General features: G+C 37.0%; 1 protein-coding gene across 7 annotated transcripts in view; it reads left to right on the forward strand.

The window, feature by feature from the left end:
* The window catches only part of KCNIP4 (potassium voltage-gated channel interacting protein 4), a 430,537-nt gene that overhangs the window by 141,783 nt on the left and 263,640 nt on the right, over nucleotides 1-25,114 (forward strand). The window lies entirely within an intron of this gene.

A 25,114-nucleotide genomic window follows, 5' to 3' on the forward strand; every position in this document is an offset into this window, starting at 1 on the left:
TGATCTTGACTTGGAAGACATTTTTATTCCTTGTCTGCCTAGTGATAAGCATGGTTTAAACTAGCAAATGTCCTTTTTGCTGCAGTTAGTCATTTCAAACATGACACCTGCTGCATTTGGTGTGTATTGTCAAGGTCTTGTAGGACTCCGGGTGAACTCTCAGAGGAGACTGAGAAAGGAGACTCAAATTCCCCTGGTTTCTCCTGTTCTTGGCATCCTTTAAGGATCTTTAGAATACTCTTCCATCTTCATATATAGTAGCTAGTCCACATGCTTCCCAGGGTGAGAATTATATGTTATGGGTGATTTAACTGGGCTGATTTTCCAGCAGTGAAAGAGGTTGAGAGGGTTAGAGAAGAAATTGATGGAGAGCTTTCAAAGGGTAAAGAAAGAGGGTGAAAAAAAAGAGGGATACAGTAACAGCAGCAAAAGGAAATGGCACCAGACACTGAAACTGGTAAGGACAAAAATATACAAGAAAGAAAAATGGAGAAAGCAAACAGTGTAGAAAACCGGATCCAGTCTGATCTTTCAAATAAATAAAAAAAATCTCAGACTTACACTTTTTTGCTGTTGCATGACTGCTTCCAGAAATCCGCACTTTCAGAGACTTGGCCCTTCATACTGAGGAATACCCTTTTCCATTTGAACTGTTGGGTCTGTTTGACTAAGAAGTACAGCTGAACAAATTAAATTTATTTGGTCATTCACCTGGGCTCATGATTTGAAATTGTCACTGGTTTTGACTCTTATCTAAAGGCTTGTCGTAGCAAAAGTTTCTAGACAGTTACAGCAGCCTCCTCTGTCTAGCACTACAAGGTTTAACTTTTCGCACTCCCACTAATAACTTTCTGCACATGCTGGAGTTAAAAGAATTTTTGAAGTAAAAAGCAATGTTGAAATCGGAAAAATTTGGAATAATTTTATCTGCAAACCCCTGTTGCAAATGTAGCCCTTTACTTTTAAGAGGATAATAATATGTCTCCTTGGGTTTTCAAGTTAATCATAAGACCTATGTGGGTTATATAAGCTTTCTTGAGAGCCCTACTAATCCATGGGAGACAACTGCCTGTTGAGATTAATCCCTTTTTTTTTTTTTTTAAAGCATAAGAATATGAGGCTTTTCCTTTTAAGCCTTAGAGTTAGATGTAGGACACATTGAAAAAGCTCTTGTATTTTTTTTTTTCTCCTGCAAAGTTGAAAAAGATATTTGCAATTATGGTAATGTGCTCTGGATGGGTTTTTTTTTTTGAGGGGTGAGAGCTGAAATGCTAGATTACATACAGTTATACCTGCTTGATTAGAGATAAAAATAATTTCTCATACTGATAAACTGTTTCATTGCACAGCAGTGTCTGCTGGTGCAGAATTTCAAGCTATTAGAGATTCAGAAGTCCATGAATCTCACTTCAGGATCAGTTTCATCACTGACATGCACCTTGTGAATGTAGGTACAGAGAAAATAGTATTTCTAGATCTACCACAAACAAATGCCTCTTGTTCATTTTTCTCTTTGTGGGTAAGCCTTGATCACATTCAGAATTATGATAGCAAAATAATCTGCAACCAAGGTTTAGAAATAAACCATCTGTCAGTGTGTACTCCTACTACATTTTGTCATTTTCCTGTGCTCTAATTTTGAATGCATCTGCTTCAGCCCTTTCTCTATGATATATTAAGCTTTTCTTAATAATGCAGGACATGTCAGTGTATATATTTCCATACTTTAAAAATAATGATGCTTTCTGCCAATAGGGATCATGCAGGAAGTGTCATAAATTTTATACATGATGAAAAAAGTCTTTTTCAATGTCGAATATGTCTAAGAAAGGATAGTGAATGCCCTTGAATGATTGTTTTAAAAATATTGTGTCCACTACTTAGAGGTTGATACCTTCAGTGTATTGCAATCCTTTGAGTGCTCCCACAATACATCTGCACGTTGTCAAAGTAATTCTGGTTTAGATGTTAGTACATTTAGTCAGATGGCATTTTTAAAGAAAATTATCAATTGGTTGATGGTTTGCAGATACTGAAACACTAAGTAGGGATCTGTATTTCGGATATCTTACATTAGTATCTTCAGGGACAGTATGTTTTGTTGCATAATTCTGATTTTTTATTTTATCCTTTCATTTTGTTGGGATTTGTACTAATAGAAGAATTTACATGACTAGAGAGTGTTTGGGTTCTTTGAATTCTTCCTCTGTGGAAACATTGGATTATTTTTACTTCTGGGGTTTAGCTCTTGGACAATACAAGAAAGTCACACATATTTGTTACGGAGGGAAAATTTAGGCTTTTATCTGTAACTTTCCAGGAATATTTGAAATTAGTGTAATTATACACCCTTGGGCCACCTAAGACTTTCTAAGTGAAATCCTGTTTTGACTGTATGAGAGATTGCATTAAAACAGTCGTATATTCCATTCTCTGCACTTAATCTGATGGCTGTATTTTAGTAAGTATCTGCTTGTCACCGTCTGACGTAGAAATAACTGTCTCAGTGAAAGCAGAGGAGCTTGAATGAACTGATTGCAGAAAATATTGCAACTAGTGAGCAGTGGCTTCAGCATGATTCTTAACCTGGAGAACAGTTTTGAGGACATAGTTAAATGTGGCACTTTTAAATGAGATTGGTAATTAGTTTACAAAGTCAATGACACTAAATAGAAACTACAGTTTAAGCTTGCCGCACAAAATTGTTTCTGATGCTAAGTGTGGGAAGAGAATCTAGCAGTGTTCTGGCATGAATTTGTTGCTGTTGTAGCAATTGGAGGGTACAGGTTTGGGCACTGTAGTCAGTGGAATCATCTGAATTTCCTGAAGGAGAAGATAGGGTTTAAGTATGGAGGGACTGCAAGTAGCTTAAGAGAGTGGAGTCACCAGTCATTTACAGGAGGTGAGGGAAGGAGGAATGCTCCCATATTTCCCCAGAAGCAAGGAGAAGTGTTCTAGTCACTCAAACTTCCCATTCATGGCGATTCCACCTTAATATTCTACCCCGTCTTCCCAGTGGCATAACTTTGGTTTCCCTGGGGTATGTTTCACAGGATTCAGGCAGTTTTATTTGTAGTAGTGGTGGTATTTTAGAATACTGCCATCATGCTGAGTGTGAGAGCTAGGACCTTCCATACTTTATAAGTGTTGGATTTTATCTACCACTAGAGTAATTTTATCTTGTGATTTTTTTTCCCCTAAAACTCCTTTCTGTGCAACCCCCTTGCAACAAACCTCATCCCTCCTCAATTTTTGTCTCTAAATCCAGATTAATATATTAGCAGCCTGAAAGTATCATGAAGATACATCTTTTTTTATGGGAGAGTCAATTTTTTTAAGTCAAAGGAAAAAATAGCAAAATATATTGCAGTTACTCAACTTTTGCATACTAATAGTGTTGTAAGAAATTCTGATTTACAAACATTGTGAGATAGTCTTGCAGTCAGACCTGTCTGGGTGTCTTTTTAGAGGACGTTACATACTCCAGGATGTATTTTCTCATGCCACAGCAGCCTTTATCAGCTTTTCTAAGCCAGATGCTGTCATAACAGCAAACCACCCCAAATATAGATGGAAGTGAATGGCTCCCCGAGGGGCATGTTTGTTCTATCAAAACAGATGGCAGTAAACTGGAGGGTAATGTCCTTCAGGAATAACAAGTGTTATGCATTCAGAGAAGGACCATCCTCTGAGGATCAAAAGCATCCTGAATATAACGCTGCTTTGGTTTGTATTTCCCCACCAGCCAGCTCTGCCAGTTTGCGAATGTTTCAGTTTTCATTACATTTATTTTCCAGCATGCCAAATGTTCTGTGATTCATAATGACATTTTCAACTTAGAAAATCAATTCAGAAAACTGGATTAGATAATAGTGGTTATTGAAGAGAGGGAATACAATTTAATTAAGATCTGAAAGTAAAATCAATGATAAAGAGAAGAACCCACCTACAAAAGCAGCCATGGGTTTGGATTTTACCTTGCATGTACCTTTCTACAGAGAGAATGATGTGTGTGTGTGTGAATGTTAGGCAGTAGTTGTCTAGACACAATCCTCACTCATTTTTTTTCTCCTCTAGGAGCTCCATCACTTTTATTGAAGTACATGTATAGAAAGGAAATAAAAAAAGCTTTGTAAGTAATTCATTGTCACTTAGTCTAGTGCTGGATACACTGTACTACTTTCCTCGTTCTGTTTTCTTGCAGGTCTTTCAAATTTGTGCAGTAATGTGCATAACGTAAAATGCCAGTTTTGCTTGGTAAGAGTAATTTAAAAATACTAACCTTTTTTCCCCCTCAGAAAGTGTTTTGGTTTATTTCTTAAACAGACTCATTTTCTCAAATATCCTTCAGAAAGTTTAAAAGGGTGCGTGCAAAGCAGCAGATGGAAATCACCAAACTGAAGCAAATTTTATGCTGTCTCCGAGTAGTCTTTGAAATGACTTATGCTCTTCTGCTGTGTGTTCTCTTCACTACACAGTGACCTCCAGCACTTTCCTATTTTTAGAAAGAGCCTATGTGTGGTTTTGAAATAACACTGGTTTATTTGCACTTTGAAACATACTAAACGAAACCAAGATTTGCAAGACACGAGCTAATGTTGGATCACATCTACAATCAAAAAAGAAACAGGTGTTAGCAACTGCAGTATGACCATGTTCTTACACCCTTTTTTCTTTTTTTTTGCAAGTTATTTATAGTTTTGGCATGCTCCTAGATTTTTGCATGCGAGATAACTTTATGCATCTCCACTGGATACCATTAAATTAGGTCAGCCCCAAAAGGTTTGTATGAAAGTTTAGCAGGTCAGTGTCGTTCGTACTCTGTGATTACTTGAACAATATTGCAGGCTGTAAAAGGGAGTGAGAGATTCTGAACAATTTCATTTATATGAATGCAATAAAATGGATCAAGATCTCCCTGTTACAAGAAGAGCTCAGAGATGCCCTAAATTGGTTAGCACTGGAAAATACCATTTAAGTGACTTTATTAACTAGGACTGAAGATCAGTAACAGAAAGAAACATAAAATTTACTGGAAAAAGTCAATATACACAAGGCAGGTACAAATCCACACCAGTCCATGATATGCTACAGATTTGAAGCCATGTCTTTGAAGGCTGGAATGAATAATGACATTTCAATCACATGTGCATTAAGAAGCTGCATTTATTTCACACCTTTAAATTTTTGGTTGCCTGATTGACACAGTGTCAAGGGGAGGGGGATGGTGTCTATTTTTCTGCTCTTCATTAGTATTTGGACTGATACCACCAAATAACATAGGGTGGTCCATTAGCTATCTAAAATCACAACAATTTTAGGTTACTCTTAAATAGAGCTGGTTTTGAGCTAGTAATCGTTACCAGAAATTGCTGTACTATGGTCATATAAGTAATCCAGAAAAAAAAAAAAAAGGCTTGTTCAAGGGACAAATACAGATTCAGTCATGGGAGATCTTAAGTGAGCTTCTGTAATACTTTGAAGATATGGCCGATAGGACAAAGAGAAACTCAGTAGATCGCAGTTGCTTTAATTTTCAAGACTGCAAAACTTCTGCTTTTGGATTACAAGCTGAAATAAAGAACTTGGAATACCAAAAAGCTTGACATTAAGAATAACACCAGAAAAGCATCTTTTTATGCTGAAGTGCCATGTAACTTGACAGGCTTGTGACTGAGTTAACACAAAATTTATCTGTGTTACCTGTTGCTTAATTTAATTGTTCCTTTTGAATCTGACATCAGTGGGATAGCAATAAAAATGTCACATCACTTATCTTATTGGATCTGTACTCAATGAATTGCAGTTAAGTGTCTGTCCCTCTTGGGCCAACTGCTTTTAGTGGTGAGTCTCTTGCATCTGTTTGACATAATAAATCATCCATTTTTCACGTCCTTGCTCACAGTATCCTAGTTAAAGGTTATTTGGCCCCCTAGTTTTATGGATATTAATATAGACAGCAGAGTTCAATGGTGTTCCACTATTATATGTAGTAGAGAGTGGTGTGCACAACCTCAGGCACTCGGTTGCCGGTGGACTTTTATCTGCAATGCCAATAGCCACTAATGTTCTTGCAGCTTTTTTATTACTGGATAGGTCTTTGCAGCATCTTTCACAACTCTGTAATGCTATCACTGAAATGATTCTGAGGCAACTCCCAGCAATTAGACATTTCTGCTGGGTGAAGGACACCCACCTCCCAGAGGCTGTGGTTTGGTGCATGGACTTCCCAGCAGAATGATTAGGCACTATGAGACAATGACATAAAAAGACTGCTTTGAAGTACAAGGCTTTCCCTTTATTACTTCCTTGCTACTGTATTAATATATTAAACATTACCCAGCAGTGTCCCAGACGCTGAAACTTAATAATCTGTACTGGTATCATGGTTCCTTGGAAACTTCTGGTATGTGTTAACTTCTCTCCTGATCAATTCCTGGGCATCATTTGGAAGTTAAAACTTTTCTGAGGTCATTCCCAAATGGCAGTTTATGCACATCTATGCTACTGTGGAGGGCAAGAGAGCTTGCTGACAGAGTCATGGGTTGCTCCATGCTAGCATGTTGGTACGCAGGGGTGTTCCCACGCACGTTGCAGTTATTAGCATTAATTGTACTTCATCTGATTCCTATGGCATGGTAGAGAGGGAGTAGAAACTAGTAGGAGGAACTAATATATTTCATCAGTGAGGCTGTCACCATATATAATTACTTCAGAGTGACCCGACTCCATATTTAGATGTGAATTAACACATCTGTTTTAGTATACAGAGAGTGTTGTCCTCATGTTTGAGTTCTTTATCTCCTGCTTGCTGCTGGTACATTGGGCGATGCGACTAACATCTGTCAACTGTTGTTTGTTCTTCCATCCTTTCCTCAATAAGCGTGCAGTGAAGTGTAATATATATAGAGAAAAGCCTACTGAAACAAATCTATATATGTACACCAGAAAAGGCCTACATTTTTGTTTAGGCTAGCAGAGTTTGAATTAGTGTAAGGTTCACAGTACAAAGCTAAACTATGCAGTTAAAAATTCACCACCTCAACTCTTCTAGTTTTGCATGTGGCTTTTTGTTTAGCGTATTTATATTTGCAAATACTGAAATGTAAATGGAACACCAGAAAGAAAAGCCCTTTTTCTCCCTCTTTGCAGCATTTGTAAGGGAATAAGTCCGAACAGTCTGTATGGTATTTCAATATGTGTAACACTAAGGGATAGAGAGGATCTCTTTTGGGATCCAGTAATAAATGAGGCAAGAAAAAAATCAATGAATGCATGTAACATTTTATTAAATCCTATTCACTAACCACTGAATATATTTCTTTAATATTTTAATGGCAAATTTCATTTTATAATATAACCCAAGAGACTTTCATCACCTCACTGTGCAAACAAGTAATGATTGCTAACTATGCATTGGTTAAATGAGGCAGCTTAAACTGTATGTTGCCTGATTCTTAGTTTCTAATTCAGTATGTCAAGAAAAAAAATACCCTGACAGCTTACAATAATGCAAAGGTAGCCAACCTGCAGGATTTTCTCTCTTTCGCATTCTGGTCATGTAAACACTTGCCTGGTATTGCATCTCAGTTGTTAAGTAGGGTGCTGGTATTTTCTTACTGATCTTGATGTTTGTAAGTGTAATCTTACCTGGAAATCTTACCACATGACAATGACCCGAAAAAGTAACGTGATGCTCCCACCTGCCCTGCTCCTACCTGGTGGACTTTCTGCCCCGCTGGCCACTTACGTTAAACCCTCTCTGGGACCATTTCAGGCATTGCACAGCATGTTCTAGGAGTGAAGTATTTGTAAAGATGCCACAGAAATTCCATGTGCAGACACAGGCAGTGTTTGTTAAACCTACAGTGAGCTATTTCAGCTGTCAGTATAGACAGACAACACAAATGAGTGTAGCAGAACATCTATGCTTAAATTGTGCTGTGGTTGCAGTAAATGAGGTATCTGTTACCATGTTCATATGATTTGCTGCTTCTCAAAACAATGTGTAGTTCTATTTTAAGTGTGTGAATTTTAATTTCTTTGTCAGGGGAATACTTTAGCTTCTGTAGCTGCTTTCCAGTTTCAGTTGTTCTAGGCTTACTTTGCTTTTCAAAACCCCTCTATTTGCTCTACAGAGGAAGACAGCCTGGCCTTTATTAAGACTGTTTCACTTTCAGAGGAATGCAAGAGTCATCCTGTTTCACTAGGAGTTGTTTCCTGTGCTTCCTTCCCTAGCCTTTATCCAGGGAAATGTAGGAGCCAAAAGTATTATTTCAGTAAACTGCACAGAATTAGCTAATGCTGAGGATGCTTTCTATTTAAAGGATGTTTGTATTTATTGCTTTTTAATGCCAACATGAACACTTATAGATGTCTAAGATCGCTTCTGAATAGGAAGTGCTAATCAGAGTAAATGCCCACATAGAAGAAATGTGTTTCCCTGTTGTTGGTTAACATCTGGGCAAAGTCTGGGAAGCATGTATGAAGGTTTAAGGACAGTCTTCTGGAGTCATCTAAGGAGAAGAGAAAATTAATACCCCATTAAGGTACCTCATGAATACCCCATTAGGTGCCACACAGATGCTTCTGCACAACACTCTCCCTTGTGGTAGCTGTTGAGCTCTCTCCACCTAAGTCTGGCAAACATTCATCATCAGTCAAAGGATACCAACGTGCTCAGTTCAGGAGATCTTTATTTTTCTATGCCGTACTGTTTGACAGGTGATACCTCTGTTCCCAGGTGCACAGAGAGGATGTTGTAGGAAGATCTGAGTACTCTTATGCCTGAAGGCACTAGCCAACGTTGCTCCAGGGAAAGAATTAGATACTGTGGACAGATAGCTGCAGATTCCTGAAGGAGAGAGATTTTGATTCTTTTGGCAGCTCATCAGTGTCCCACTAATAGGTCTGTGTTGCTAAAATCACTTCTATTATTCTGATTTTGGACATTCTGATATTTACTTTGCCTTTAGTTTAAGGTGTGCTTCACTAGTTGTTAAGTTCACTGGTTTGTTGAGGAAAAGTAATAGTGCCAGTAGGAAGATAGTTAAGGTATTTATCAGTCTTCAGGTTCAGCCATGATACTGTGAGGACCACAGTATTAATCTCTTATGGATCTTGAGAAGTCACAAGACCAGTAGAGCCATAATTACATAATTGCAGTGAAATGTCCCAAAAATATATGTAATCATACATTCTGAAAATCTGAGGGAACTGTCTTGGTTTAGGAAATAGATTTTGGTGTGAAGTTTCTGCAAAAATCAACATTTCCATTTTATTGAAGGGCTTCAGTTTTCTCCTAGAATCCCAGCTTGCAAAAAGGTATTTATAAAACTTGATTCGTTTCATAGTTATATATTACATGTTTGCAAGTATGGTGACAGAGTGTAATGTGCTAGATAAAAAATAAATTGAAAATGTATTGTAGTACATAAATTGTAGTAAATATGTAGTACATAGTACATAAATTAAACTTGAGAGACTGTCAGCTTTTGTTGTTAAACTAATAACACTGTTCAGTGAATTGAGTCTAAGATGACTGACACCCTTTTAAAAGGGGGTTTATCTGCTTCACTTTTTACAGGATTTGAAAATCAAGACACTGATGTGTTGCAGTTCCCTTTTCAGTTTGATTCTATGTTGATCTCTGTCGCAAAAAGAGCAAGTCTAGTGTTGAAGTAAGCAAGGCAATGTTCACTGACACTTTTGTACTGAAGTAGTGAGGCTCTGCTGCCCACATACATCAAACTGCTGCGTAAGGGTTTAAGGATAAGCACAGGCTCTTCAGAAACAGTCTTTATTCTGTAGTTTTCTGTCTACCATATCCTGTTTCACTTGAGCTTTGTTTATATGGATGATCATATTCTCTCAAGCAAGTAGGTCATGGTCCATTAAATACTGAGGAAAGATATAAGGGTCTTTGTTCAAAATTGCTGTTCCATCTTAAATGTCTAAACACCCCCTCTTTCAGTTGTTGGACCTCAGACATAAACTGGGAATCAACTTAATACTAAATTAAACATAATACTAAAATGTTTTAGTTTTTAAGATGCTAAGAAATACCAGTGTATTGCCTGCCTGGCAGGATGAGTGCACCCAGACATCAGGTGTTGCTTGTGTAGAAATGAGGCTCTTGTACCCGCAGCCAAGGACCTGTCCCACACTAACAGTGTTCTGGTGCTGACCCCTTCTTTTGTCACCTCATCACCAAAGTTACTTTGTTTCCACTAGGTAACAGTGCTTAGAGTCCAAGGAGACAAAATTTTCTCTTCAGTCTGTTTCTCACCTGTGGTCAGATAAACCAATCTGGAGGTTTGCACGGTGAAACTTGGGCTGTTAAAATATAAGTAATTTTGATAGTGTGTTTTGAAGTCTCTGCTGCAATCCTTATTAGAGGATTATTTATGATTTTGCTCTTTGGATTGTGTTCATTATGAAAAAGATTTCAGACCAAAAAAAGTTGAGCTTTCTCACACTACCTGTTCCCTGAAAGGTTTTGACCAAGTGATTTTAGGACATGTGATCTGAATACACAAAGATGTTCTCGTAATTACTGTGTTTTACAGAAACTGAGTATATTAGACTCTGAATAAATTTAACTTTCTCAATATCTTGTGCCATAGCTCTAGGATACTTTTTTGTTTGGCTCTTATGATAAACACTTTCAAAGTGAAACATGAAGGAGGGCAATGAGGTGGTGCTTCAAAAAGCCAATTAGTCTATACACAACTGCTTGCTTTACACCTTATTTCAACAGACTTGTGTTTAAATTATCTTTTTAATGATCAGGTTTGTGTCTTTGGAAAATTGCTTTTCTTAATCACTTTGCTTTTCTAATATACATATTTATCTTTTATCCCATATTGGCACATACAAAATACATCTATCTATTCTCTAACATTGCTGTAGGCTCATTGTAGACCCATTGGATCTGTAATTTCAGTTCATTTCTTTAGACAAATGTTCCCTATCTTAAGGAGCTGCCTGTTTAATCAGGAAACTTGACAACTTTTTCCGGTTTAAATCCTATCTTCTACTGCTTTCTGAAAAGTTTATGTAGAAAGTCATGAATATGGTAATTTCTCTTTCTGAGAAGACTCTTTTTTATGCTATTTTTGTTCCACAATAGTTAGATATATAGTTCTAAGTCAGTAGGCACAGTGTGAGCGTAAAAAGGAGAAATGGCTTTCTTACAAAAAAGTTAGCTGTAAAATGAAAATCATTAAATGATAATAGTACAATAATCATGTTTCTAAATTTTGCAGTGTTAATCCAAGCATTTCATTGTAGTGTGAAATGGTATAAAGAATAATTTTTAAACAGAGTTAATCTTCTAATGGAGGATAGCTGTCACTTAAATTTTGTGGATCAATGATTTTCAAGGAAATAAGAGTTGTTAGAGAAAAGTGTTAAGTAGGAAAGGAGAACATGCAGTGAATTGGGTGAAGGTCAGAACAGGATTTCAGAATTAATGATTTATACTCCTTACATTTTTCAGATATATTTGCTTTTTAAATCAGGAAAGTGAAAATCTCTTTAGCCAATAAGAGAATATACTAAGGACATCAGCCAAACTTTCAGAATATATATCATGATATGGCAATGAGGATAAGAATTGATAAGGATAAAAAAAATATTAAAATATATAATGGTGATAAAATAATGAAATTAAAAGATAGCAACAGTTGTATTCTATCAGACTAAGTATTCAATGAAATTGATACACTGACCAGTCATAGAAAGCATAGAAGAAATTGAGTGCAAATTTAATGTAATCATCAAAAGATTTTCTTGCAATATTATTTCATAATTTTTGTCATTCTTAGTTGTGAGAGTGGCTTTGTGGTGGTATCTCTTCAAACCTCACAGTCAGTTTCTGAGTAACCTGAAAAGTAAAAAAAAAAGGTTTCAACTGGGATCAGGTTAGAGGGTACACGTAGTACAGGTGAAAATCCAAACCCACAGTCTTTACCTCAGGTAAAGATGAAGATTTGTATTTAGTAAATTATTTCAGTGGGATTTTGTAAGCAAGGTACAAGTAGGAAATTAGAATAATATTATAAGGATTTTTTACTGCTTTTAAGGAGCTTCTCCTAACAAATCCAGCTGACACTGGGGAATGCTTTTTGAGAAGTTCTCTGAGGCACTGATGAAGGAGCTGCCTCTTGCTACATTGGCACAGCCAGTCTGTGACATTGGCAAGAAGTGTTAAATAAAGACATTTTTCACTGGCAGTAGATACAGAAATAAGGTTGATAATAGCACCACACTTTGTTATTCAATACTATGCAATGCATGCACTCTTTTTACAAGCAAGCAGGAGCAATCCAATTGCAAACTATACAAGATATTTTCAATATCTGGTGAAGACAGACTAAATTATCCACAATCACTTGCCCTCTAATCTTCCTGAGATTGCAAGGATGTCTGTCTGCATGAGAGGTAGTTTCCCTTTTTATTTACATTACTTCCTTGAAAATGAGGTGACCTACTTCTCTGGGAGGATGTGTAAAATTTATTTGTGGGCTTCACAGTCTGCACTGTGACTTACTGGTCAAATAAACAGCAGATTTAGGAAGGTGCGAGGATCCTTTGTTGCTGCTGCCTGCTTGGTCACTGATAGAAAATGTCCCCAGGTGTAGTAAGGCCCCCTCCCTGTTTTTTTCCAGTTTCATGTCAACCTATGTCATGTTAGCAGAGATATCAATATCATGCATAATAGTGAAAACTATTTATAATGCATAACACAGTACATGATATGTAGATACTTAAAATTAAACTGTAGCACATGTGTATTGACATTGTGCAAGTTGTAAAATATGATAAAAGTGTAACTTCACCCTAAAGTACATTATGGTTGGTTCCAAACTTTTTCTGTCAAGTATAATTAATTTTGTGAGGCAATATAGATTTATATAGCTGTTTGTCTGCAATGAGAATTATTATACCCTTTAAAGAGTTCAGGAAGGTTTACAGGCATATAAATAAAATTCCAGTTTGGCATATAAATGACAGTAGAGAACATAAAAATCTTTTATAGGTCAGACTGAAGTTCATTTAGCTCTATATCTTAGCATTGTCAGAGGTCAAGATGTTTAGAAAAGGTAAAAAATTAGAACAACACATAATGAGATGTCCTAGGAATCCTCTCAGACTCCCAGCATTATCTCTAAAAGGGAAATAATTACGTATTTAATAGTTCTTGACATATTTTTCATCCATGAATTTTTAAGGCTGCTGTTTGTGGGGGTTTTTTTGTGAATCTCTTTATTCAGAAGCTGCAGCATTCTGTGAAAAAGATCTTGGTATTTTAATGGTGCAGTGTGTGAAGATAGGTCTTTTCCCCACCTGCCACTTTCATTGGATGTTCTCTGCTTTTTCAGCTGGAAGAGCTACTGTTCTTTATTTGTTACATTTTGTACAGAAGTCCATTCCTTTTATCTTTGATTATTCTTCTTGCCCTTCTCTTTCCCTCTTACATTTTTTTGCTATAAATTGAAACTTAAACAAGTCATCTTAAGGTTTTATTAATTTTGGGATGTCTGAAGCTTATGACCGTCCTTTTAAAGATCTTTTTCTATGTGTTTTTACATCACTCAAACTCATTTCCCTTGTAAAAGAGCAATGGCTGAATTTGGATCACCCATGTCTGTCTGCTTTTAAAGTAGACATTCTTATGTTCTGTGTACTACAGGTAACTTTTGCAAGGACAAGGTAAGCTGAACAGCCGAGATCTTAATAAAGATTTCCTCTTTTTTCAGTCATTGTTAAGGGTAAAGAGTACTGTTTGTAATTTGATCTGTTTTGTGCTGATTAGTTGACTGTTCAATTATGTTATCAAATGCTTTGTCCCTTGAGAACATTTATGCTGTATGATCTGTTTATTTATTTTGAATGAGCTTTAGACTATTTTATCTTTTCGGTAACTATTCACAGACATGTTGAGAGCTGGCACAGAAGTATAAATTTTAATTACATGTATGATTTGTCTGACACAAATAAATTGAGATTTATTATCCTTTGTGGACTAAACTAATGTTTTCGGTAGTTTTTGGCTGCCATAGAGATTATTTACATTTTTTATGAGGGCACATAAGACTACACTCACAGGATTTTAATCTTCTTATTAAACTAAACATCTTAAATATTATTATTAAACTAAAATGGTTATTTATTTATTTTTACCTTGCTTCCTGTGGGGTCACATAGACACCCAGGTCTGTGGCTTTCTGGAGTTGAATGAAACACTATGCTTTGTTCTTTTAAGACATTGGTTATGGCTATATCGGGTGAGCGCTGAGAGAATAGGCTTCTAAGGTTACACAACTCCTTCACATCATTTAGAGCTGGCTCTCCAGTCTTCATTACTGTGATAAAAGAGTTTGGCATATAAATATTTTCTAAATTGTATTTTTAGTTTTGTCAGCAACTGAATCAAATGAAGCAGAAGTCAAAAAGGTTTTAGACTTTTCAAGGAATGAGTAAGTGTGTTCAAATAGCAAGGCTTCTCTTCTACACATTCAGTAAAAACCCTGGCTTAAATTCACAAGCCTTTCTAGAGAATGAGGAGCTGCTGTTTCTCAAGAGTGACTGAACCTTATCCCAGAGAGAGGGATGTGCATTCACTGCTTTTATCTCTAACAGAGGCTTAACTGCTGGCATAAATTTCCTAACCCTTATGTAACAGAAGGTGGAAATTACTTGTGTCAGAATGGCATGGGCTGAAATGTTGGGAGATTGGAGATCTGAATCTCCACTTCTGTCCCTGGGTGTATTACTTAGTTCCACTGGTGGATAAAACTAACCCTTCATTCACCACCCTATATAAAACTTGAAACAAAAATGTTGTACCCTAGTGGTACATGCTGCTTATGGATATAGGCTGGTTAGTGCTTTGTTCTTCCTCTGAATTGTCTTTCTTTATTCCTGATGGGAATATGAAAATCAAACATCATGACTAATTACAGAATTTAAATTAGAGTGGCAGCTAAAAAACGCAGAAACAGAATTTGACAAAGGAAGGTAGAATGAGTAGAAGCGTGCAACTGTACGACCAAAGTTTTAATATTTTATGTTTAAGGAAAACATATAGCTACTATTTAATTATGCTCTTTTCCCCTTCCACTCACTTTTTTAAGGGATGCATTCTGTATTGAAGAACAATTTTAAATAGTAATTCAGGATAATTTTTAATTTGTATTATTCAATCACAGATTTAAGACTTTAGTATCTGAATCTAAGAAATGTATTCAGTGAAGTATGCCACTTTGAGAATACAACGATAATAGACATTTTCCTTTGTCCCTTTTGAAGAAATGTTAAATGTTACTCCAAATGTAAATTTTTAAAACCCACAAATGACTGTCCCATGTGACAGATACTCAGGGAACCACCAGAAAAGGAGAAACTTTTGAGTTGATCTGAAAGAGCACACAGGATACAGTTCAAAATGTTACTATCAAAGAACTACTCTCCAACTCTTTAGGTTACTGTAATGTAATTAGATGAAATATTCTGACAAGAACAGCAGAATTAGATTACTGCCTAACTTAAAAAGATCTATGGTAGAAGGAGGAGTTAATTGAAAGGAACATTCAGAAGGGTAAAGTATATTCAGATGTAAAGGAGATAGTTTTAATTTAAAAATGTCAAATTAGAGGCTCAGTAAAATTCCACACTACCATATCAAAACAGATTTTAGTGGGGAAATAAAAGGTATCATTAAATAGAAGGGTCATATAAATTGCTAGCTAGGAAATTGATATTCAGAAGGTCCAAGAAAGGAAACGAGAAAAATCTGCATACAGACTGTGGTTAACTATAAAAATATTATGACATTCTAATAAAATCTTGAAAGATAACTTACTAAGGCATAAAAATTTATAAAAACGATGTTTTGTCAGGTGTAGGCAACAATAAGCCTTACAGAGACTTTACAGGACCAGTAGATAATCACAGAGTACTTACATACGAGTAAGTGGAAAGACTAAGTAAATCCACATTTCCATGTTAATGTGGAGCACAAGAGAAGAAGTTAGGGTATTTCCTCACACAAAGACACTATTACTACAGGCTGTGCATTAGAAGATAAGTTTCAGCTTACAGGGTTAGAAGAACCAATTAGTCATATAAATAATAACAGTTTCTGAAACAGTGAGACTGTTAGATCTGTAGGTACATGGCTAAGTGGATCTTACAAACCTTTTCTAAGGGGAAGTGATACCTCAGAAATTATTTGATTTTTCTGAAGTAAAAACAAAAGTAAATGGAGATTGCAGTGATAAGCCTCAAACTTTTGTAATGTGTATCTATCCTCACAACAGAGAGCTGTTTTGTTTTTAAAGAAATGTAGTTATATTATCATTATAAATATATATAAAATAATTATAAACCTAGGCAGTATCATCTAGAATGGGAATATTAAAGCTGAAATGAAGGTCCTGCAAGGTCCTGCATGTGCATCAGGAAAATCACAAGCACAAATACAGGCTGGGCAAAGAATGGATTGCTAACAGCCCTGAGGAGAAGCACTTCGGAGTGTTGGTTTATGAAAGACTTGTCATGACCCAGCAATGTGCATTTGCAGCCCAGAAAGCCAACCGTATCCTGGGCTACATCAAAAGAAGCATGGCCAGCAGGTCAAGGAAGGTGATTCTCCTTCTCTGCTCTTGGGAGACCCCACCCAGAATACTGTGTCCAGATCTCGGGCGTCCAACACAGAAAAGACATGGAGCTCTTGGAGCGAGTCCAGAGGAAAGCAACAAAGATGATCAGAGGGCTGGACCACCTCTCCTGTGAAGACAAGCTGAGGAGAAGAGAAAGCATCTTAGAGCGGCCTTCTAGCACCTGAAGGGGACCTTCAGTAAAGCTGGAGAGGAACTTTTTACAAAGGCCTGTGACAGGACAAGGGGTAGTGATTTCAGACTTAAAGAGAGTAGGACAAGGGGGAATGGTTTCAGACTGAAAGAGAGTAGATTTAGATTAGATATTTAGAAGAAATTCTTTAGTGTGCGAATGACGAGACACTGGAACAGGTTGCCCAGAGAAATTATGGATTCCTCCTCCCTAGAAGTGTTCAAGGCCAGGTTGGATGGGGCTTTGAGCAGCCTGGTCTAGTGGGAGGTGTCCCTGCCCATGCAGGGGGGTTGGAACTACATGATCTTTAAGGTCCCTTCTAATCCAAAACATTCTATGATTCTATAATAAGATGACCTGATGGGTAGTCTTCCCCAGACGCATCTTAAGGCTTCTTGTGAAATGAGAAACTGTTTGATTCTTTACATTACACACAATCTTCCAAGACCTGAAATGGCAACTCTTGGCCAAGGTGCTGGAATTAACTAAATGGGAGAGACTATCAAAGCAAATTGCAGCTCAGAGCATAACTAACAGGAGAAATTGTTAGAGGAGGGAGAGGTGCAAGGTACAGCTAGCAGGAGGGGCTGACTGGGCAGACCAGCTCACACAAAGAAGTTAATCTAATGGATCAAATGATCTTTAAAGCACTTTGCTACCCAGTATGACTTAAATGTTCATCAAAGTATACTACAATAGTAGAAAACAGTTCAAATAGCAATTGACTCTCCAAAAGAACAGGCTGCAAAACAGTATTGCTTAAGGATGTCTCCATTACCCTGTTTATATACCTTTTAAGAAATTTCTTTTTGCCTTTAGTAGCAGAAAGTAGTTTTTTAGCCCTTTGATTCATAATTGAAGATGGTGGAAAACAGCTTGCATTATCAGAAAAAAATGAAAGTAGTTTCCAAGCTTTATCTATGAGGATTATAGCCACTGTTTGTTTGCAGAGACCTCCTTAAATCTAAATTCCATCCTTATTGCTGCTATCAGTATCCCAGCAAAAGAGGATGGCACGGGAGGGAGAAGTTCCTCTTAGGGATGGGCAAAAGGTCAACACTGAATAATTGCAGAAGACTGTTGAATGAACAGGTGATAAAATGTCAGTTCCAATAAATGTAATGTATGTCTACAAACCAGTCCTCCCATTCCGTCCACAGTGGTGTGCTGTATTCTTGGTTTCATTGCTCAGGGATGAGATCTGTGAATTATAATGGGTTGTGCTCCGAAAATGTCACCTTAGTGCTGAGTAGCTATCAAAAAAGCAAATGTGACGTTAAGAATTATTAAGAAAGGAAAAGAGAACAAAAGCACATATCATTATATCACTGTATGAATCTGTTGCCTTAATCTTGAATCCTGTATGCTGTTCTGATGTCTCAAAAAGGACAAAACAAAGCTAGAAAGGGTGTAGAGAAAGGCAAGCATAGATGATCAAAGGTATGGAAGGAGTTTAATACAAGGACATATCTAAGTAGATCAGGGCTCTTCAGCCTTGTAGAAAATGACTAATGAGGAGGAAGGCACGAGATGAGATAGGAGGTTATAAAAGTGAGTGCAATGAAGGGACATAAAGAGTTTCATTGTTTCTCATAATTAAAGACGATGGGTGAAATTATCATGTGGCAGATTGAGAACGTACTGAGGATGTACCTATCACAGGGCACGTACTCATCTTGTAAAGCTCTTGGCTAACTGATACTGATTTTGGCCAAAGCTTAGAAGGACTCAGAACAGCAATTTTAAAATTGCATGGAAGAGAAATCCAACAAAGCACCTATGCAAGAATTTACCTCTGGCCCAGAAAGCCCTGGCTGAAAACTTCATGGATACCTTGAAGGAACTATCACTTCATATTTACACTTCTTTTACAGTTTTCTCCATACATCTTCTGGCCAGTAATGAAGACAGGATACTAAGTTGGAGATGTATTGGCCATGCCTCAGTACAAAAAGTTCTTACATTATGGAGTTGGCATGTTCTGACTCTGCAGTCAGGTGAATGGAGGATGAATACCCTCCTTAGAAACTTTGGTAATAAACCTGAAAATAAGTCTTACAGTCTGTGGTAGGTGGTTAACACAAAGAATTTAATTAATTTTCTTCTTTCTGTTCTATAAAATACCACTGTACTGAATGCTTCAGCTTGAAACTGTTTTAGAGAGCCAGCAGAGCTGATGGTTATTATTTATCGTGTCTTTGATTTTGTATTTTCAGACCATGTAGGTTTCAAATAACTACAATTTTTCTAGAACTTTTCTTGTTTGTTTTTTTACAAAAGGACTGCAAATAGCCCGTGTTCATTGTTTGGGCAGTAGTAAAGGTGCTTACATGGATCAGGGCATATGAAGATGCACAATTGGATAATGTTTAGAAATTTTTTCACCTTGGCTTGTTTCTCTGCCAGAAGTCATTTTAGAGCTTTCAAATTTAAAATATAGATGGAGAATATAGACAGAACCTGTGAGACAGTCTAAAAATAGAGACTAGTTGGTTTTTTAGTCATGCACTGTGTGAGCTTTAATACTTCAACCATATATGTATAAAGTTACTGTGCATTCAGTCCTTTGGCAACTGAAGGCTCATTGCCTCTCAGCAGACTTACTGTGCAAGAAACTTAGCATGGCACTTTTCTTGCTTGAATTATTTGCACTGACCTGACAATTTGCTAGATTCTTTCTGCACTGTTTTGTGTGAAGGCTGTTTGAGAGACGCTATTTTTATTTTGTGTTATTTTTATTTTTCTGAACATGAAAAAGAAGGAAAAATAGAATCAGCAGTTTACCTGAGATGGCTTCTCCAATATTAGTCTAGAGAAACACATGGAACAAAAAGGTGATTAAAACTTGTATTGATTTTCTTCACTGGTTAAAAATACATGTGTTAAATTGATAAACATTTGTGATGTTGGTCTTTTAGCTATAAATCCCCCCAGGGGAACTTACAGTAGAACTGAGAGTGATTTCCCATCTTGTAGCCTATCAGTAAAGACAGGGTAGGAAACAATCTCTAGAGCCCTTGCAGTCACATTTAAGAAGGTGGGAGAAGGGCTTAGCTTTTTCTGTGTTTCAGGTTCTTCGTCCTTTACCAGAGCTTTCCCTCTGCTCTGTGAGAACAGAAGACAACTGCTACAATTGGCTGTGCTCAGCTTTGGGGTTTTGCAGTTCAATGGGAAGGCTGGCAATCTGGAACAAGCCCCGCTGAAACTGAGCAGATGTTTCAGGGGCTGGATTATATGATACTGAGGAGCACCTGAGAGCTGGCCTTTTCCAGCCTAAAGAAAGGAAAGCTAAAGGGGAACTTGATCTGCCTTGGTACTGTTTGTAGAGAAGATGGGACAAGACTTGTGCATGCGCCCAAGCTGCATCATGGGAAAAGTCATCGAAAAACTTCTCTGAGGATGATCAAATGCTGGAGCAGATTGGCCAAAGAGACCGAAATCTCCATCCTGGGAGATTTTTAGAACTTGGCTGGACAAGCCCTGGGCAACCTGACCTAACTTTGAAGATGGATCCATCTTTGAACTTGATCCTGCTTCCAGAAGGAGGCTGGACCAGATCTTTTCCAAAGGTTTCTGTCCAACCTTTACAAATGTGAATGCATGAGTTTGTGTAATCTTGCCCTATATGGCCTGCAGAGAACATGCAACTGCCATATTACTTATGGACTTGAAATCAGTTTACAAAACCTTTTTTCTTATTGGAGAAAACCCCATTCTGAAAGTTCTGCTCCCTTGGAATTTACAGTAATTCTTCTGGGTCAGTTTAAGTAGTGGCTTCCCATAGAGTATTACTATATTCTTGTGAACATACTGTCTGTTGAAGACTGTTAACCCTGTTCATCTCTCTTGGCACATAATTGCCAGAAACACGTTTTACTTGTGTAATTTGTGAACTGCTGTACCTTATGTATTCCACCACGCCACCTACCCTGTCAGTTTTTTGTGTTGTTTCTTTTTTTACTGATTTGACAAATGAACATACATGTCCTGGGTATTTTTGGCCTATGTGGTTTGTTTTGGTTTTTTTTTTCTTCTTCTTTTTAGGATTAGAGTTTGCAATGAGAGTGATCTAATTCTGAAAATTATGTGGCCACTGGCAAAATTTGTCTAGTATTTTATTCAAGGATCTTTCCAGGAATCAAAATGAGGTGATTGGTCTGTCATTCCATCAGTCCTCACTTTTCTCCTCCTTAAGAAACAAATGCTATGTTTGTGCTTCTCCAGTCCCCTGGAACTCCCCTGTCCTCCAGAAACTCATAAAGATAATTGTTAATTGTTCAGAAATCACTGTCTAGTTTCTCTAAGGTGAATTTAAAAAAGCCCAGCCAATTTGCACATGTCTGTCTTACCTAAATATTTTCTAATGTATTATTTGCATACTTGGGCTTGCAATCAATTTTTTTTTTTCTGTAGGTAGTCTTGTATGTCTCGTAAAGTTTTACCATGTTGTAAAGGTTGGAGTGAAGGAGGTATCAGATAATTAAGTTTTAAACTTTCCTTCCTCCATTGTTTTCTTTCCTTTTCTGTTACCAATGACCTGCTTATTTTATTTTTTTAATATATTTATTAAAACATTCTTCTTTTTTTTCCTTTTGTCTCTTGTAATTTGAAGCTCATGTTATACTTCAGCTTTTTTTTGTTGTATATCCTTCTTGTTTCATATACTTTTTCTCTATATTCTTCATTCCTTATATGACCTTGCTTTGTTTTTTTGTGTGACTACTTTTTGAAAGCCAACCACTGAAGATTACCAAGTGCAATGGCCTATTCTTTATTTGGCAAAATTTGTACATTTAATGTAACCTTCTGGCAAAAACTGGCAGCAAAACCGCACGTTTACCCTCAAGTCATCTTTCAAAAGACCTTTTAGCATTTTTCAGTTTGCTGAAATCTGTCAGGTTTGATGGTGGTGGTGGTGTGGTGGGAGGGTGTTTCTGTTTATTTCTGTAGCTGTCATACTTCATTTTTCCTAACAAACCGTTTGTGACCACTTTCCCCAGGCAACCTCTCCGCAGTCATTTCAACAGACTTACTTTTTGTCTGTTTCTTTGTATTATAGCACTTACATATATTATAGAAACTTAATGCATTTGCACTTCTATTCCTTTGAGAGAGCTTGCTAACCAGGCAACTAGCTCTGTGCCAGTTTTCCGGTTCTGTGATTTGCCTCACAAAGCTCTGTCATGCTGGTTGTCTCTTCACTTGAGAATTAATGTCTCATGCATTTTATTGTCTTCCTGCTGTAGTTGTAGCCCCTAGGGGTCCGTCTCGTGTCCACCAGGTTGTCATGCCACTCTTTCTGCATGCCCAAGGAAACTTAGTTCTTGTGTTTGAGGACTTGGACAAATTCAGTTAGGTGCTTTCAGCATGTTGCAGCCATCAGGACATCCCTGTACTCCTGTCAGGTAACTGATGAGGTCAACTTTTTGTGAAGTAGCTTTTTCTTTTCAACACAATATTATATTTGTGTGCATGTAGCCCAGGAGCTCTGGCTCTGTCCTGATCATAACCTCTAGTTGTGCCATAGAATTTTACTTTCCTGATCAAAAAATCGTTTTTGTAGATCTTTGTACCTTCTCATCCATCAAAAACTTGCAGTTTCCTGCAAATTTGCTTAGTCTGAAAAATGAGTAGAACCTAAATGGTAGGGAAAATCAAATGAACACAAACATGTTGTTCATCTAAAGGAAGCTGCCAGAACTCTCTTAGTGCATCAAGCACAGTTTTTCAGCTGTCCTGTCAACAAGGTTTCCCCCTTGGAGGGGAATAAATTTCTCAGTTCTTATCTGCTTATTTAAATCTTTTGGGTCTTTGCATGACCAAATGGTCAGTTGACTGGTTGGTCTGTTATTTTTTCTGGTTTTGGTTTGGGGTTTTTTGTTTGTTTGGGGTTTTTTGTTTGTTTATTTTTATTGTTTGGGGGGGGCAGGAGGGTGTTGGGTTTTTTTTGTTTTTTCCTTTCTTCTGTGTCTTGCATGTGTAAACACCCTAACTTTCAGAGTATTTTGGTATTCCCTTAACGTGGCAGTAATGTTTCTAGAATTGTAAACTGTGTAATGATTGGGTGCCCTTGCCTTAGCTATATGGCAACTACAAACACTTCCTCAGCTGTTTCATCCTTTCCTAATGAGTACATGCTTTGGATAAGACTAAAAATTTAGTATGTTACAAGTGTCATGAACTCTATCACATATTGAGAAAAATGCATCCAATACTCAATGGAGATAAAAACTGGGCAGTAAGCTCTGGATTTCAAACACTGTTTTCTTTATTTTGTTTTTATTTTATTTAATTGTACTTTGTTTGTACACTTTGTACAATTCTCCTTCTTTTACCTTTGTGTCTTTTTTTTTTTTTTTTCAACCATACTGTTGTTGACTCTTCAACTACACTAACTTGTGTCCTCACATCCAATTTAGAATTGACAAGTGCCCACGTATATTCAGGGCTCCTGATCCACTCATCATCCACTATAGGATTGTCTTTGCCTCTTGAAGTACCCCTAGTTTTGATAAATAAAGATGTTTTGCTCCATTAGGATTAGCTAAATGAATGAAAAAATGAATATTCCAGATAAACAAAAGAATACCTGACAAGTGAAAAGTGGACAGGAGCAGCTGCAATCCAGCATGGAGGGACAGAGGAATCAGCAGCTCTTCTCCATCTTACAGCATGATGAGATTGGAGAAGTGAGTCCAGAGCCATCTGCCAGAGAACCCCTTCTACCATGTGTGGCAAGATTACATAGTGAGTGGGGCTTGGATAATGCTACAAAATCACAGAATTACCCACATTTTGTTTCAGTCACAGATACACATATTGCAGAATTTTCTTAAGCCCATTAAACAGAATTTTATTTCAAAACAGAGAAAGTACACATTTAAGGACAATTCCAAATTCCCCGTTTTGAGCAGTATGTGGCCATACTAGCAGGTCCATTTGCAGTAGAATCTACATCTACAATTCTTGCAGTAAATTAAATTATCGTTACTTTGAAAAGAACAGGAATTCTTAGTAAAAATTCTCAAAGAAGTCCTCTCTGGTATTAACTGCCATAATTTTCTTTAAATTTTTGGAATTATGAAGTTAAGGCTTTTTATTTTATGCTTTCCTGTTATATGAGTTTAGAGATGATATACAGTTGGTGATGTAATTAATGACATCAATGGCATTAAATTCATAATCCAGAGAGAAAGCTAGTGTTTAGCTAGTTTAGATTTTAGAGATGGCTAATTGTTGCAGAATACTAAAAATCCATGTGAAAAAAATGGGAACATTAACAAATATTAATTTATCTAAGTTTTACCAGATTTTATCCTTCTACTTGGTAGAGAAAGCAATTAATTTTTTATCAAGCTGTCAAGGATCTTTAGTCTTTTGGTAATGCAACATAGCGATGCGATTCATCAGGCTGTCAGATGTGTGAACTCTAGCTGCATGCAAGGGGTGTTTAATAATTCAAAAAGGAAGTTTCCTGTATCTTTGCAGCAAAAGATGAAGTGACTGGTTAGTCCCTACTATTAAAGAAGTATTCAGTATGCGACAGACTGAGTTTGAAATACCCAGTGCTTAAATACTCATTGGAGCAGAGCAACTTATCTTTTTATTTTAATTTCTTCTATGACTCATAATATGGAATTATATTTCTAACTACATGCTTTATTTTATACATGTTTTACATTTGAAAAGTCTTCTATCTTTGCTATTATTATACAGAGTATTAGAATCAAATTCTGAAACTTTGGGTTATATAGTATGCAGTAAATCCAGTATGTATAGGAGATTGTTTTTTATTCCATATTTTAAAAAAAAAAAAGGTATTAAACTGGTTCCAAATGATAGGATTTCAGGCAATTTTATTTATGTATCAGATAATTTTGCCAGTACATTAAGCAGCACATTTCAGCCTCAGCTGCTTTTTGACAACAGAAATCGATAGTTGTTAGCACCTTCCTGTGTTCTGCTATCAATTATGCAGACATGTTTTCCCACAACAAAGCCAGTCATGGAGCATAATTTGTCAGCTACAAATAATTTCAGACAGACTCAGCAGCCTACTTGTATTGGGTTTGCATGGCAAGGTTTTGGTAACAGGGCTACCGGGGGTGGCTTCTGGTGTCCAACAGAGCCAATCCCAGGTAGCTCCAAGACAGACCTGCTGCTTGTCAAGGTTGAGGCCATCAGTGATGGTGGTAGCACCTCTGGGATAATATAGTTAAGAAGGGGGAAAAAAAACCAAACCCAAAACCTGTGCAAC

Source organism: Apus apus, chromosome 4 (assembly GCF_020740795.1).
Source record: "Apus apus isolate bApuApu2 chromosome 4, bApuApu2.pri.cur, whole genome shotgun sequence".
Classification (NCBI taxonomy): Eukaryota; Metazoa; Chordata; class Aves; order Apodiformes; family Apodidae; genus Apus; species Apus apus.